Source organism: Mustela erminea, chromosome 11 (assembly GCF_009829155.1).
Source record: "Mustela erminea isolate mMusErm1 chromosome 11, mMusErm1.Pri, whole genome shotgun sequence".
Taxonomy (NCBI): Eukaryota; Metazoa; Chordata; class Mammalia; order Carnivora; family Mustelidae; genus Mustela; species Mustela erminea.
In genome coordinates, this window is record NC_045624.1 from 35,909,027 (window position 1) to 35,926,680 (window position 17,654).

Below are 17,654 nucleotides of genomic sequence, written 5' to 3' on the forward strand. Positions count from 1 at the left end.
TAAATACTATATGATAGTAATATAACACTATGTTAAAAAAAAGAGTACACTTATCATTATGAGCACTAACATATAGAATTGTTGAATTATTATATTGTGCTCCTGAAGCGAATACAACATTGTATGTTAATTAAACTGGTTTTTAAAAAAGGGAAAAAATAAAAAGAAATGGAATAAACACATTTAAATTTTTTAAAAATCTGGCAAATCCAATCAACAAGAAAAACACATAATTCAAGGGTCAGAATGTGTTTGAACCCACTTTTGCCTGTTTACTGATAAAGTTAATTTACTAATTACTAATTATAACAATTATTGGGACAGAGTGCAATAGTCCAAATCCCATTTCATCACTCAAATATAATAAAATTTCACTGAATCAAAAAAGAATACATGAAACAATACATACATGAAAAAAATCTTAGAAAACCAAAAATATTGTGGTATTATTGATTTCAAATATAGCCTATATAGATAAAGTATAAAAGCATATCACGGTGTAAAATGACATAAATTAATGCAAAATTTCAAATACCACTTGTCTCAAAGTACATAATCATGTATCCTAAAGAAATGTCTTAAAAAATAGAATATTAATTACTTCACTCAGAATTTGAAATTACATTGAAGGAATAATTATACTGTTGACCTTTTTTTAAGCTACTAATATTAGCCTTGTTCTCTCTTGTAAAAATGCCAAAAATTTGAGAAGACACAATCTCTGTTTTCCTACTAAATAAAATTGCATGTTCAATCTACATTAGAGATGGGCTATCTTTAAGTTAAGAGACCTCTGAATGGCTAAAATGTGCCCAGAAACTTAATATTCATACTTCATTGTACCATACATGAGAGTAATAGAGTAATAGGCCTATTTTAACTAATTTAAATCAAGTTTTAACTAAAACATTGTTTACTACCACAAGTACTTGAGGAGAAATATGATAGTGTAATTGTCAAAAGCAATTTGGGACTCAGCGAACACCAGATACTATACATTCCTATAGCACTTTTTGCCCTCAAAGCATTTGTTCACCAGCACCATAGTGTGAGAGGACACCTTCTCCAGGCCCTCAAATTCTCCATTATCCTTAGCCCATGATAATGCTAATTAGGATTTTATACCAAAATGTCTGCAAGTTATCCTACCTGAAAAACTTCTTTTTTTTTCTTACTCAAGACCTTGAGGACACTACCCTTTGGCTCTCTTCTTACAAAGCTTAAACCAAAAACTGGCCTAAATCTCCTTTTTTATGTCCATTCTGTTAGAGACATCATTTTAGCTTTGTCTCTCCAAAACTCTGACTCTCCAAAAGTTATCACTCAAATGGCAAGGGCAAAAAAAAAAAAAAAAAAAAGGAAAAAAGAAATATGGAAGAGACTTCCCTCCTTCCTGAAGTGTCACACTTGATGTTTCTTCCCTCCTGGTCTTTATTTCTGTCCCTCTTGAAACCCAAGAAGAGAATTTTCTGAAATGGGAAGAACCTTTAGGTTCTCAACCACACTAACAGAATTATAGTCGGGTAAAAAGAATAAATAGCTAAATCTTCTACTGTCACATGCATTATTTAATTCATCATTCCTTAATTCTTTTTAATTAAAAAAAACCTCAATCCCCAAGTAAAATTACTTATTTCTGAGTTACTGAGTTACTTAACTATCTTTGAATAATATTAAAACAATATCAGAGAAAGAGAATTGGAAGCATTGATCTCTCTACAGAGTATATGACCTAGAATAGCACAATACTTCTGACCCTGGTATCCATTGCTTATACAGATTTTGCAGATTAGGAAATTTGGTTAAAGAAGACCAACTCATGACTGATTCTTGGAGAGAACCAAGATATTTAATATAATTGTTATTTAATATTTAAATGTTAATACTTAAGTATTAAATATTATTTAACATTTAATATTATTACTGCTGTAATGGTAATGGTAGTAAAAAATGTCTAAGAAGGTGTATGCAATACTCACCTTAGCCATGAAAAAAAACACTAAAAAAAAAACCCCACAAAATGTCTAACCTTCATCAATGTAACTTCTGAGTGTATCTTCCCAGATAAAATGAATGCAAATTAAATTAAATATCTTATAGAACAGGGCTATTAAAGTTGTGTGATATCCACCAAAAATGATTTTTTGGTTCAAAGTTTATCTATGGTACTCCCAGAAACAGTTAGAATTAAAACTGTTTTTATTTTATGATTATAAAATGAAATGATTTATACATAGAAGAATGCTAGTTTTTTTTTTTATTCCTTAACTCAACAAATATTTTATATTTAACAAAAAATAACCACCAATTTAAAAGCAAGATTATTTCCGGACGCCTGGGTGGCTCAGTGGGTTAAGCCGCTGCCTTCGGCTCAGGTCATGATTCCAGGGTCCTGGGATCGAGTCCCACATCGGGCTCTCTGCTCAGCAGGGGGCCTGCTTCCCTTCCTCTCTCTCTGCCTGCTTGTGATTTCTCTCTGTCAAATAAATAAATAAAATCTTAAAAAAAGAAAGCAAGATTATTTCTTTTCTTTTCTTTTCTTTTTAAGATTTTATTTATTTATTTCACAGAGAGAGATCACAAGTAGGCAGAAAGGCAAGCAGAGAGAGGGGAGGAAGCAGGTTCCCTGTGAGCAGAGAGCCCGATGTGGCTCGATCCCAGGACCCTGAGATCATGACCTGAGCTGAAGGCAGAGGCTTAACCCACTGAGCCACCCAGGTGCCCCCAAAAGCAAGATTATTTCAATGTAGTTTTGAATTCTAAGTAATTTTTGGATGAGACCCTGTCCTATGGGAATGTGCATGCAATATAGGTCTAGTGAGAATTAAGACATTTATAGTAATTTTTACAATTATGATGAATATATTATAATTCCTGTACTGTGAAGAGACAATATGGAATGCTATGATATGGTGATAACAGAGAAGGAAGGAATTATGTTTACAAGTTATTCAAACACAGCTTCATAATTATAAACTAAAAAGAAAGTCTAGGGGCATCTGGGTGGCCCAGTAGATTAAGTGTCTGATCCTTGATTTCTGTTCAGGTCATGATCTCAGGTTCATTGGATCCAGCCCCACTCAGGCTCTATGAACAGCATGGAGTCTGCTTATCCCTCTCCCTCTGCTCCTCCCCGCCCCCCACCCCACTCATGTTGTATCTCTAAAATAAATAAATAAAATCTTTAAAAATAAATAAAAATAAAAAGAAAGGCTTGACCATGTCCCTATTTCAACCCATTAGGGATGATCTGATTTGTCAAAATACCCATTATTGACCTTTATTCTAGCATAAAAATAGCACGGGCTCATCTAAGCATTATTAATGCTTAATAAAAAGGAGGTCTGCACTGTGTTCACCACTGCATCCAATAAACATACTCAAGGCAAAGAAAAGACTTTTATTTTAATGGTAATCAGTAATTACTCTTTATCTGTTTGTTTGTTTATTTGCTAAGTTAGATCTTAAGACATGGCACATCTTCACCCATTCAAACATATTTTCCAGTAAGTGTACATTTAATGCAAAAATTATTTCAATTATTTTTGGTTTCCTTAAATTCTGCCTTTTTCTTTGAAGAACATGCAAGTCCCTTTTAGCATTAATATGTTTAAAGGATTATCCTACCACATATTTACTAATAAAATCATCTGTAAGCTTCCTCCAGCTTCTTTCTTAACTAAAGCTGCATCTATACTAACAAAATTGCTTAACTGACTTAGCCAGTTGAAATAATTCTGTGTGTCTTTTGTAACCCAACCAGTTTAGCATTTATAGGTAGATGTTTAAGTAGAAATATGAAGACTGTACAACATATATAAAAAGGAAAAGAGAATGGAGGCAACATGATTTTTATCCCAATAATGAAGGGAAATCCTGAGTTATTCAAGTAGAAATCTTTTTATTTTACTTGTAAGAGACACCTAAAATTATGTTAGCATATCTTTAAGAAATTTCCATGAGTATGGGAAGATATGGAATTAATGATTCCTATAGGAAGCTGTTTTCCTCAACCATGCCTTTAAATCTAAAACATGATGAGTTAACAGATTTTAAGACTATATATACAACCATCAAAGAGACAATATAACATGATGCCTTTCTAACACCTATAATCTAAAACACAAAACATTAAAAACTATATTTCAGCCATTTTTAAATTACTTCTTATTGAAAAGCAAATCAACTTTCTCCAGTTAAAACCTGGATCTTGAGATCAAACCAAATGGTTTGGGAAATAAAATATATCTTAATATTCTATTGGTTTAAGCCAAAGCAAAAGGCATGTATCAGGAATAAGGAAAAAAAAACCACACATTTAGGATTAAATGAATATTTTCAAATTTTACAGTGAATTAAGAGATACGATATCTTCAAAGGAGTTAGATTTAAACTCATTATACCAGTTTGAGCCCAGCTTTACTTCTTTGCATATCTTTTCTTTCTTTGCTGTGAATGAGTTGGTTAGAAGAATGTTGCATCCATTCTGATTAGCCAGCAGACAAGTAATATGAAAACAGATTTAAAGTCTCTACCACTAGAGATGTCAAAACAGATGTTACTTTCCTACAGGATGACAGCACTGGGTCTGAGATGTCAAACATAATTAAAAATTTTATTTTCAAATGTATTCCACAGTTTATACATACTGAAAGTATGTCTTACCTTTTGAACTTACAGAGTGCTGTGCTCTGCAAAATGGGAGAGGCTTTATTTTAGTTTAGACTCCTTTTGGGAGTGAAATCATTTCATCAATCAGTACCAAGAGGTTTCCTTCAGGATTTGGCATGAAAAGACTGGCATTTCATTAAAATGTGCTGACAAGTGAAAGAGCAATTCTAGCAGGACTGATTTCTCTCACCTTCATATCTATGGCTCTCAAGGTTTTCTCCCAGTAGATTATCCAAATTAGAGAATAAATTAAGGCATCTTTCTATGATGATATCACTCATTTTATTCTCTAAAAAGAGGGTCAGAAGTTGCATGTTACTTAGTCATATTTATTTATTATTTACTGTTTCTCCCAAAGTCCTTCCCTTGGCAACAGAAGTAATAAAATTCTGGTGGCGGAGGTTGGGGGGAGGGTGCTGTACACAGACAGGAAACAGTCCCTTTGTCTTTTTATGACACGCACTCAAAAACAGATTGAAAGTTCAGAACTCACCATGTACTTCAGAGAGTATCACCATAGATTTGTGCCCTTATAGGGAAAATACAGAATTCTAAAAGCATGGCTACTCCAAAGAAGTAGCCTACTCCTCTGCCTCCACATTCCAAACATGTTATCTGAGGAGCCCTGACCCTCCACAACCACCGCCAAACATTGTACATTCACCCTTGAAGTGTAATTAGTTATGCAAGTGTAGGATACAGAGTAAGTTTCTTGAAGGCAAGGCAAGTGTCATATTCATGTGTTTATCAACTACAGAGGATTCAAGATGCCTTGCACATAAGGAACTATCAGCATGTTTTGAATCAATTTAGTTGGGTCAGATACCCATACATAGAATATCTGCCTTCTAAAGAGCAGGCAGTGCAGGGTAGTAGTTCAGAGCAACAGATTGGGCACTCAGCTGCTTGATTTTGAATCTCAGCTCCAGGACTTAGTAGCTATGTTAGTTTGAGTAAGTTCTATCTCATCACTAAGACTCTGTTTATTGTGAGGATTAGATGAGATGGTAAGTATAATATCATAACGGTGCCTGGCACATGAATAAACACTCAATAAATACAAACTACCACTATCACCTTCCCTTAACATGTCAGTGATGTGATAACTTATTGAAAGTCTCATCACAGCAATGTAAGTGATTAGGAATTAGTTACTCCCGTGCCACCCAGGTATATGCATAAATGTTTGTTAACTTCAAAAGATCTCCAGGTAGTGGAATTTCAGGCAGTGATTACTGTGAGCTTAGGAATTTGAAGTTACCTGTTTGAAATCTGAGTGATGCAGCAAACTTCATCATTCTGGATTACAGAGATTTGCTAGTGTTTGAAAGGGTTTCAGGGAAATGTTCTTCTCAAGGTTTCTTGAGAATTTGCTTCTCAAAAACTGACCCCGGAAATGTTCATTTCATGCTAGCTCCTACAGAACCTCTGCTCCTCCTCTAGACATGCAAACTGGTGCTTCCTCTAAAACTAATTATTCCCAGAGGATTTAGGGTGTTTCTTAGTAGTAAACTAGATTCCAACTAGTCTTTTTCCTGAGTTCAAAGAAAGTACCCTCTTGGAGTCCACTGTTAAATATGTCACTGCTGGTTTTTGATGCTCCTTAGGTCATTAAGGGAGTTTCCTTTTCTTCTAGGTTACTAAGAGCATTTATTAGAAGAAGACACTGTATCTTATCAAGTGACAGCTATCAAATTAATCATGCTTTCACCTCTTATTAGAGTGAATTGTGGTAGTAGACTGCCTAATATTGAGCCACGTGTGCATTCATGGCACAAAAGGATCTTGGTAATGGTTATATTCCAATACACTACTGCACTGTATTTCACAAGACTTTCTTACACTGATATTCCCAAGTGAAATTGGAATTAGGCATATTTTCTTTTTTTTTTTTTTGGATTATCAAAGTCAAATATAAGTACCAATATTATTATTATTTTTTAAAACATGTCAGAAGGTTTCCTCATTGGGGCACCTGGGTGGCTCAGCGGGTTAAAGCCTCTGTCTTCGGCTCAGGTCCTGATCTCAGGGTCCTGGGATGGAGCCCCACATGGGGCTCTCTGCTCAGCGGGGAGCCTGCTTCCCCCTCTCTCTTTCTCTGCCTGCCTCTCTGCCTACTTGGGATCTCTGTCTGTCAAATAAATAAATAAAAAGTCTTTAAAAAAAAAAAAAAGGTTTCCTCATTTTCCTATTATCAGAGTTATCTTTTCTCTGAAGATTTAAAATAAATCAAGTAAGGGGCTGCCTGGGTGGCTCAGTGGGTTAAGCCTCTGCCTTCAGCTCAAGTCATGATCTCAGGGTCCTGGGATCGAGTCCCGCATCGGGCTCTCTGCTGGGCAGGGAGCCTGCTTCTTCCTCCCTCTCACTCCCTCTCTGCCTACCTGTGATCTTTCTCTGTCAAATAAATAAAATCTTTAAAAATAAAAAAAATAAAAATAAATAAATCAAGTAAATTCACCTACAAAATCATCTCAGTCCTTTATTTCTGAGATTCAGTTTTAGACAATGTTCCCAATTGTCTACACTTATTGATGAATTTGTCAGTTCTTTCTTTTCTTGAACCAATCTTGGTATTTTTATTTTTCCATTTCCTTGTATATTTTTCATTAACATTTTCAGTTATACAACTGAAATATTTATTTATAAATCTTATAATTTCTTCTTTATAGTTATTTTTCTTACTCATTTTCTACATATGTATATTTGCAATTTTTTAAACTCTAATGTTGATTAATCTAGTGAATTAATCATTTTTATATTCCATACTTTAGATCTCTGCCTAGTTTATTAATGTTTATCGATCTTATCTTTTTCTACTTAATAAAAAGATCTGCATCTCTTTTTACTTAATATTTTCTCCTTTCTTTTTACTTAATATTTTCTCTTACTTGCCTTAGCTTTAATTCATTGATTTCTGTATTCATCTTTGACTCTTTTCCTACTGCTTCCTTAGATTTATTTTGTTCTTTTCTAACTTCTGAAATTGGATGCTTAATTCATTGTTTTTACTTCTTCTTTATATATTGAAGATGTCAAAAGCTATAAATATTCCGTCTGAGTGCAGCTTTGGAGAAATCTCATATGTTATGATAAACAGTGGTCTCATTCTCATCAATGTCTAGATATTCATAATTTATATTTAGTTCTTCTATTTCACTTAAGAGTTATTTGGGAGAAGTTTTAAAAATTTTATATCTATTTCATTTCTAAATGTTTGAAATGTTTATTTTTCTTAATATTATTTACTCTTTAAAATATTTAAAACTAATTTTCATTGTTTATTCCTCTTTTTGTCATGGACTTCTAATTTTTATTCCCTTGTGATCAGTAAGACACTGTTGTACTCTTTCCAATCTAAAATATTTATTAAGCTTTTCTTTTTTTTAAAGATTTTATTTATTTATTTAAGAGAAAGAGAGCGCACACACTCATGAGCAAGCAAAGGAGGGGGAACAGAGTGGGAGGAAAGGGAGAGAATTTCCAGCAGACTCTGCATTGGCCACAGAGCCTGACAGGGAACTTAATCCTACAACCCTGAGGTCATAACCTAAGTTGAAACCAAGAGTCTAACACTTAACTGACTGAGCCACGCAGATACCCCTTTGAGAAGCAAACTCTCAAGAAAACTTGAGATTTTCTTTGTGGTCTGATAAATGATCATCTTTGTAAATGTTTCATTGCCCATAAAACTAGTCGGTTTCTGTTTAAAGGGAACTAAGTATGGTACACTTTATTAATTAATATATGTTTATAATAATTGTTCAAATCATTTTGTCTACTTTTTAAAATCTTCTTATTCTGTGAAGCCCAAGTTCCTGATGTGATATAGTTCTCTAAGAACAAGAATGCAATTGTTGTCATTATTTAACATAAGCTTTTTAAGATAAAAACAAAAACATTAATTATATGCTAACAAAATGGTGACAAAAAAATAAAACAAAAATAGACATTTGCTAATTCCTCATCTTTTATAACAGAGCAGTCAATATATGCCATTTCTTTTCTCAAACTATAAAATAAGAATATTTAAATTAATGGAGATAATTATTAGAAGACCTAAAAATATACTTCAGTATGTATTTTTAAATATTTCAAAATATTTCTATATTTTCAGTATGAGATGTGTTGGAAGAGTTCAGAGGAGGCACAAAGGAAATGGATATTATATATCAGCAGAAAGGAAACAGAATATATCAAGAAAACCAAAAATAGGATCATACATAAATAAACACTGATACAAGAGAATTAAGTTAAAACATCTGTCATAGAAATGAAGGTAAGAGAGATTAAAAAAAAAACTTTTTAAAAGAAATTGACTCCTGAATTGAAAGAGGTAAAGGAAACTAGTTCCCACCATATACTGTATACAAGATGATATAAAACAATGTAATTCATAGCTTGAATATACAAGGGTAGGCATAAGACAATCAGAAGTACACAAACAAAAAAAGAACAAATACAGCAACACTAATGCTGGGCAAAATAAACAACATACAGAACATTAAACAAAACAAGAGTTCTTCTTCTTTTTTTTTTTTTGATGAAGGTTTCCTTGTTCAGGTAAGTTTCTTAGAGAACAAATGGGTAATATATTTTAGGATTCTTTGCTTATTTGCTTATTTAAGTTTGTTTTTAGATTACCTTCATACATGAATGAAAACATGGCTGCTATGATATATTGGGGTCACATTAGCTTACCCATAAGACTCTTTATGTGTCGCTTGGTTGACTACTGATATTTGATGTCCCCAGGAGAATATTGAAGCCAGCTCGGCTTGATTTATTTTGTTTTCCTAACACTTTTAACTAACATGTATCTTCTGCTTGAATATTCAATATTATACCATAATTTTGCTGTTGATTTATATTATATGCCTGTCATACATTACTGACATTAATTCTAAGAACTCTATGATATTGAGGTTTACTTCGACCCAGTCAAAGTGATCAGCTCTAAGTGATAGGAAGGCAGACTCTATGGTATTTTGATAAATACCCCTAAACTGTTCTACCTATACAGCACTTTCTTAGACAAATTCCAAGAAATTTGCTAAAACTCTGCCACTGATCAAAGACCTTCTTGATACTTCATTTTATCAGAGTTCATAATATCAAGCTTATCTCAATATAACAAGATAAGACTCAGGACATACCATCCCAAAAGCAAGTTCTTATCTACCAATTAATTCTTCCACAAGAATTTCCTTACTCTTTTTAAATATTATGATGTATCCAAACATACAAAAAATTACAGTATAACATAACAAATACCCATGTAACCCCAATCCAGGGCTAACGATATGCTAATACATCTTGCTATCTTTGCTTTAGATCTTTTCAAAATTATTATTAAGAAACCAATCATTTCAGTCTTTAAATCCTCTTGTACACCTCCCTGGTCTCATTTGCTCCCTCTTTATTCAGAGACAACCACCATGCAGTTCATCTGGGTTTCTATACTTTACTACATATGTTTATATGCATACTAAGTTTCCATTGTCATATTTTTATTAATATATATATAATCTCATGCTGTACTTCCTATATATAACATTTTGTTTTGGAAATCTTTCACTTTCAAAACATTTTAACACAATAGAGAAACTAATTTCTGAGTACTTGGAAAGTTCTCTATTTTTATGGTTAGGAACTACATGCATCAGGTCTCACACATATCTCATATCTCTTAGGTCAAACCTGTTAATTGAATTGTTCAAACCTGCATCTGTGAAAACATTTTGTCTGTGTGATTTATGGGTTACTAAAAAAGACATATGCAAATCTCCTGCCATAACTATGGATTAATCAAATTCTCTTTACAGCTCCATCCATTTTTTGCTTTAAGTATTATTTCTTTAAAATGTTTCTTCTGATTAGAACTTTTAAGACATACCCTTAATACATAACAACTTCCAAATATAGAATACAGTATTATTAATTATAGTTGCCATACTGTATATTACATCCCCAGGATTTATTTATCTGATGACTAGAAGTTTGTACCTCTGTCTACCTTCAACCTTTAAATATTTAATATTTAAACATGCTTTAAGTATTGCAAGGTCATGATATATACAATTTAATTTTGTTGCTTCTTGGTGGAATATTCCTTTTATCTCTATGTTGTATCCCTTTTCATCCCTATTAATGTTTTGTATGTTAAATATTTTTTGTTTATTAATCAACAAACATTTATTTGACTGGTATTTTCTAGTACATTTTTTTCCAAAAATGTATTTTATCTTTCTGGGTCGTAATATAATGTTTTGTGTCTAGTTATAAATGAACTATATCTACATAGTGTTTTTTGACTAATTCAAGTCTCTTTTATATAGGTGAATTTAATATATTTATTTTTATAATGACCCAGATCAAGAGGATACTTCCCAGTCTGCAAGCAGTCTTTCTAGCTTTTATTTCAACAGACAACCCAAAAGTACAATGGGTAACAGACTTTAAACAAATACCTTATTTTTAAAAGATATCCCAAGGGCCAATAAACATATTAAAAAGATCAAATTCTTCAGTCATTAGAGAAATTCAAATTAAGTCTACCATGCGATACTACTACCCACAGACCAGAATGACTAAAGTGAAAATAAGAGATATTGAATTTATAATGATATGGAGCAACTAGAGCTCTCCTTCATTGCTGAAGGAAGTATAAATTGGTACAGCCACTCTGGAAAACTCTTTGGCAATATCTACCAAAACACATGTAGCAGGTATACCTCTAGATATATATTCAACAGAAACATGTATGTGTTTCCTAAAACACATCATAGTGGAAATACTTGTAATAGCCAAAACCTAGAAACAATCCAAATGTCCACTAAAGTAGAATGGATAAATAAATGGTAATATTTTCACATGTGCTATTTCAGTTATCCTTTGCTACATAGCAAACTACACTAAAACTCGATGGCTTCAAACCTGTTTATTATTTTTGGAAACTGTATAGGTTGGCTAGGGGTTTCTTCTATCAGTGTGTCTGGATTCACTCAGATAGTTACAGTCATCTGATGTTTCACCTAGATACGCAAGTGTAAGATGGTGTGTGGAACATGGTGCTGACTTTCCCTGGGGTAATCTATTATTCTTCTCATCCTGCAGAGCCTTTCCTCTTTAGTAGGCTACTTTAGGATTCTTCACAGTATGATAATAAAGGGATCTAAGAAGTTAAGAGAGGAAACTGTAAGCACCCTTAGGGATAAGCTCTAGAACTTGCACAATATCATTTCTACCACAATTTATGTCAAAGCATTCATAAAGCCAGCCCAGATTCAAGGCAGTGAAAAAAGAGCTTCCATCTTTTAACAGGAGAAGCAGCCAATAGCATATTGCAGAAGGGCATGTATACAGAAAAGCATGATTTACTGGAAGCTATCATTACAGCAATCTACCACAATCAGCATATAGCAATGATAATAAATGAATTACTGCTACAAGCACCAACAGGGATTAACTTCACAAATATAATAAGGTTGAGTAAAAGAAGCAAGTCACAAAAGGATATGTACATCATGTTCCATTTATATAAAACACAAAATCTGCAAAACCAATATGTGGTGTTAGAAGTCAAAAGAGAGCCAAGAAACATATCTGTGGCGCTACCAATATTTTATTCTTTGATTCATGCAATGATTATATGTAAATTTCACTTTGTGTTCATTTACTAATTATTCATAAATGGAATCTACAAAAAGCAGAATCAGAAGTATTAATACAAAGAGCAAACTGATGGTTGTCAGAAGGGGAGGAAGTGAAGACTTGAGCAAAATTGGTGAGAGGAATGGGAGATACAGGCCTCCAGTTATGAAATGGCTAAGTCATGGAAATAAAAAGCAGAGTAAAAGGAATACAGTCAATGATACTGTAATAGAGATATAATGAGACAGATGGGAGATATAGTAAACAGAGCATAATGTATAAACTTGTCAAATCACTAAGCTGTATACCTGAAGCTAATGTAATATTGTGTATCAACTATACTCAAACAAACAAACTAGCATTATAGTGCACTATGGGGATGGGAAGAAAAAAAATTGGAGGCTATGTATATGATAAAAACGTATTTTCACTTTTTAATGTTCACTCCATTTCTGATCTACTCATCTATATTTAGGATCTAAAGCCTTAAGCTTCTCTAGAGATAGCCCTTTGCCCCCAGTCCTTCCAGGTACAGTTCTGCTAGTTACTGCACAGGTTAAATGCAAGGGTAGAGAGAGGCATGACATCATCGAATAGGAATCAGCTCTGAAATCATCCTTTAAATCTACTCTTCTCACTCTTCAGGTAACTGCACATTCTTCAATTGCTAATTTTATATTGCCTGAAATGGGGGTGTAGGAATAAGAGGTATCCAGGAAAGACATCATTATAAATACAAGTTAAAAAATTAAACTGGATCCATATTTCTTGGACTCCTCTAAAGGTCTTCCTTTCCCTCCCCTCCACTACCATTCCAACTCCCTAAACCACTCTAGATATGGTTCAAAAAGCTGACACTTCTGATGACAGAAATTAGGTCTTAAGGGTTTTTTAAAAATACTTTTGTTGGGTTTATTAAACTATGATTCAAAAATGTAACCTCATGTACAAGACATTTTGTGACATATTAAGAATAAGGAGGTGCATCACATGGCCAGGTGAGACTTACAGAAACTACATTCCATAATTCTGATTAAACATAATCATGGATTTTGATTCATCAGGAAAGGCAAAAAGGTTAATTACATAGACTATGTAATCAGCATATAGCTGCATGTTTATCAATTCAGATTTTATCTGTTGTATATAATTTATAAGAAGGAAAAAGATTGATTTATAAAAGAGTGGGCTGAATTTATCACTTTGGTTCCCCATACTATCTTGTTAAATACAGCTCCTCTCCTCAAAAATAATCTCAATATGTCCTGGCTTGATAGATGATAATGAATTATACTCTTTCTTGTGCTATTTGAGAATTCTCCCTTTTAGGGAGAAACAAACGCATTGAGGCAGTGACTGCAAACTAGAACAACTTGAGAAGCTTTTAAAAAATCCCACTGTTCAGGTCACACTCTAAATTGTCAAATCAAAATTCCTAAAACTGGAATCACAGCAAAAATCATTCCTTAAAGTTCCCTCAGGTGATTCAAAAGGACAAGGAAGGTTGAGAACCACTGAGGTTGAGCCTCTCTCTCCACTACCATCCTTCACAAAGTTCACACAGGTTATTGATATTGATCAGATACTAGTCATTCACTCAGTTGACTAAAAGGTCATGCACACATAATTTTTTAGTTATTAAAAATACTTTGTTAAGTGTGCAATAAATGTTTGCTCAAATCTGCTCTAAGTAATTTGAAGAAGCAACTAAATATGTCTGTTTATATATATGTATATATATATACACACACATATACATAATACATATAGATTATATATAACTTCAATTCAAATATATAGGTATTATTTAACAGTTCAATTCAATATTATAAATATGATAAGAAACCATAATTTGTTAATACACCTAAATTTCTCCTTTACCATGTGGACTCACTTTTATGCATTTTTAATATTTTTAATAAGGACATACACCTTGGATAAAGGATTTTGATATCAAAAGAAACACATATACTAGCACTGAAATACACACAATAGAATCTCTTTTATAAAACCCACCTTAGAGAACAGGATCAGTATGCAATGGGCAGGTGTTCTTTTAAATATAGCTTTGTGGTTCAGGACATCCTAAAATCCTTAGATCTACTTGCAAAAGATGCGAAGTGTGTATTTGCATGGAGTTGCCCACTAATGTGTATTTTTGGGGGAAGAAGAACTGTGGCTTTGATGAGGTACCTCTAAGCAGTAAGGGGAATCTATTCTCAGTTAAGAATGGAATATCATTCTGCAGTTGCAGTTGTTACACATTACAGGATAGCATTTGACATACAGCCTATCTCCATGTCTGCAGAGACAGCTAAGGATAGTGAACTAGGTCTGGACTCTGACAACTTGGATCTGAGTTTCACCTCTGCAACTTACTTGCTCAGTAAATACAACTTTCCAAGTTTCAGATTTCTGGTCTATAAAATGGCATCAATAATAATCTGTCGTACCTACCTAAATAGGATTGTTAAAAGTTTAATATCAAACAATTATTTATAAATTTTAAACTTTAATTCAAAGACTAGAAAAGACTTAGCATAAAAAGAAAGTCTTGTTTTTAGTAGACTCCTAGCTTCCAGGCCAACCTTTCTGAACTCCCATCTAAGCACAAAGAAAAGATGCTCAAGAAAGATGCCGAAATAATTGTTCATGCATTATCTAAGTGAGTTTCGGAGAATAAAACTGACATATGTTTGGGACCTCTCTGATAGAGTATGACATAGAGATGTGTGTGTGTTTGGGTGTATCCTTTCTCTTTAAAAGAAGAGTGAGATCTTCGTACAGTGGCGATTAACAAGGAATAACAGGAAACAAACCAAGAAACAGAGAGAGAGCAACACAAATTCCTGAATCTTTTTGGTGATATCTCCAAAAGAAACATGCACCAAAATAAAAAGAAACATGTAGTAACTGAGAGCATCTATTCAGGAACACTCACAAGATTCTCTCTGGGGATGTGCAAAAACAGCTGAAGACATTTTAAGTGTATATATGGAGCAGTGGTGAAGTTTATACTCCATTACCAAGAAGTACAGAGGGAGCAAGAAACCCTTGCTACATCGGATAATATCATTATAGAAACAACAATTTTACAATGTACTCTGCTCTATTTTTCTTTCACTTCCAATCATGGGTGCTGATTTGTATTGAAAAAATTCTAAATAAATTCAATCACTTATATACTTCTGCAATTTACAGTTTACCCAATTAAATAGTTATTGCATTGGTTGCAGATTATGTATATCTGCCTGATATGCCCTTCTTAAAATAATATTTCTAAACTCTCTCTTTCCCATTTCTCCCACCCTGCCTTTCCCTCTCCCACTCCCCTACACACACACACACACACACACACACACACACACACACACACTTGAAAAAAGCATTTAAAGGTTTAAAGATTGATTTTATGTTTCCTGGATTAGAGCAGGATTTGTTAATTGCCATACTTTAAACAGTATCTCCTTCTAATATTGCCTAAAAGCCACAAGGTTGAATGAGATTTACTCTTACTCCTTATTTTTTTTAATTGATTTGTGCTTTTCTTTCAGGAAGAGATTTTATTTAACATGATTATTATCGATGTTATAAGTAAATTTTTCCTTAATGTTTGATGACAAGAGATTTTCTGTTTGGAGATGCTTTATAAAACTTTGATCAAAACATTATAGTACATATGCACACAGCAATCAAAAATGTTGTCAAGGACAAATGAATATGACTTGAAATCTTAGCATTATCTTTAATCCCACTTTATCCTTCCTCTACTTTTAATCATTCACCAAGCATTTATTTCCTTCTTGAAATCACACAAACCACAATGCTCCACACTTGTGTGCCTTGCACTTACACAATATCCTCTGTGATGGACATCTCCCCTTTACCCAGTGAACACTGTCACAATTCAAAGCAAGTTCAAGCATTATATCTTTTATGAAGGTTTTCTGAACTACCATCTTCACTATCAGGTAAAATTAATGACTCTTTGATCTATGCTTCTTTGTAACTACCTGATCACTCCTCTTCTCATGCATGGACAAAAACTACATGAATTCCATAGAACATCCTTGAAACCAGACTAGACATGTTCATCTTCAGTGCCAACCAATAATTTGATACTCATTCAAACTCCTATTGTTTAATATTTATTTTAAAATAACAGGAAGAAATTAATTTTCCATTAATAAAAATTGTACATACCTTTCTTTATGTTCAAAATAATGATTTATGTCATATGCATATATAATTTTAACTCAAATGGAATTGGAATTGTGTTTTATTAAGACTTCTCATCACTTACAATTGAATAGCACTGGCATCATGTTCACTAAGGAGAGAGGCTACATATAGACTTTCATTCTGTTTCATCAAAATACTTTCTTTTTTTAAAAAATATATTATCTATTTGACAGAGAGAAACACAGCGAGAAAGGGAACACAAGCAGGGGAGTGGGAGAAGGAGAAGCAGGTTTCCCTTGGAGCAAGGAGCCTGATGTGGGGCTTGATCCCAGGACCCTGGGATCATGACCTGGGCCAAAGGCAGACACTTAACAAATGAGCCACCCAGGCACCCCATCAAAATACTTTCTGATAAGTCTATGCTATTAATAGTTGCATGTCCAGATAATAACACCAAAGAATGTGAATAATTAATTCATTATCAATAGGATAAATAGTCTTATTTTTAAATATGTAAAAAACTATATATGTCATGATTTTAAAGATTCTTGATCACCAAATATTTAGATATTCACAATAAAACATATTTCATACTTTATATGTTGTTAACAGTTTTAAGTTTTTATTAAAGAAATTTTCAGTATAAAATTTAAATGGTATAAATATGGAAATGAAGTTATTCTAAGATAGCTAGATCTTAAATATTGCCTTTGAGAAATCAGAGTTTTTCTAACTGAATTTAACCTGAAGTGCTGATAATCAACCTAATAAAAATCTAATTGTAATCAGAAAGTTCCTTCTGTTCTGATAGATTTCTTACTTCACACTCCCTTAATGACCCTGGCCTACTCCATCTCTACCATAAATCTTGTACTTAAATAACCTTGTGATAAGGAGATGAAGTTAAATGGCATACTGGAACAGGGAAGGGAGAGGGTTCAGCAAACTTCTGTATCTTCCTAGCTCTTGCTTCTTTTTGTTCAATCATTTAATCATCAGATGTTGAGCCAGGCAGCACTATTTCTTAGACTGGTATTTTCAAACTTGCCACCATTGCTTTATTTTTCCCAATTTAAACAAAAATGAATGTAATTCTTATTAATGTTACATATGTAGTATCCCTAGTCCTTCAAAATATAGATATCCCTTTC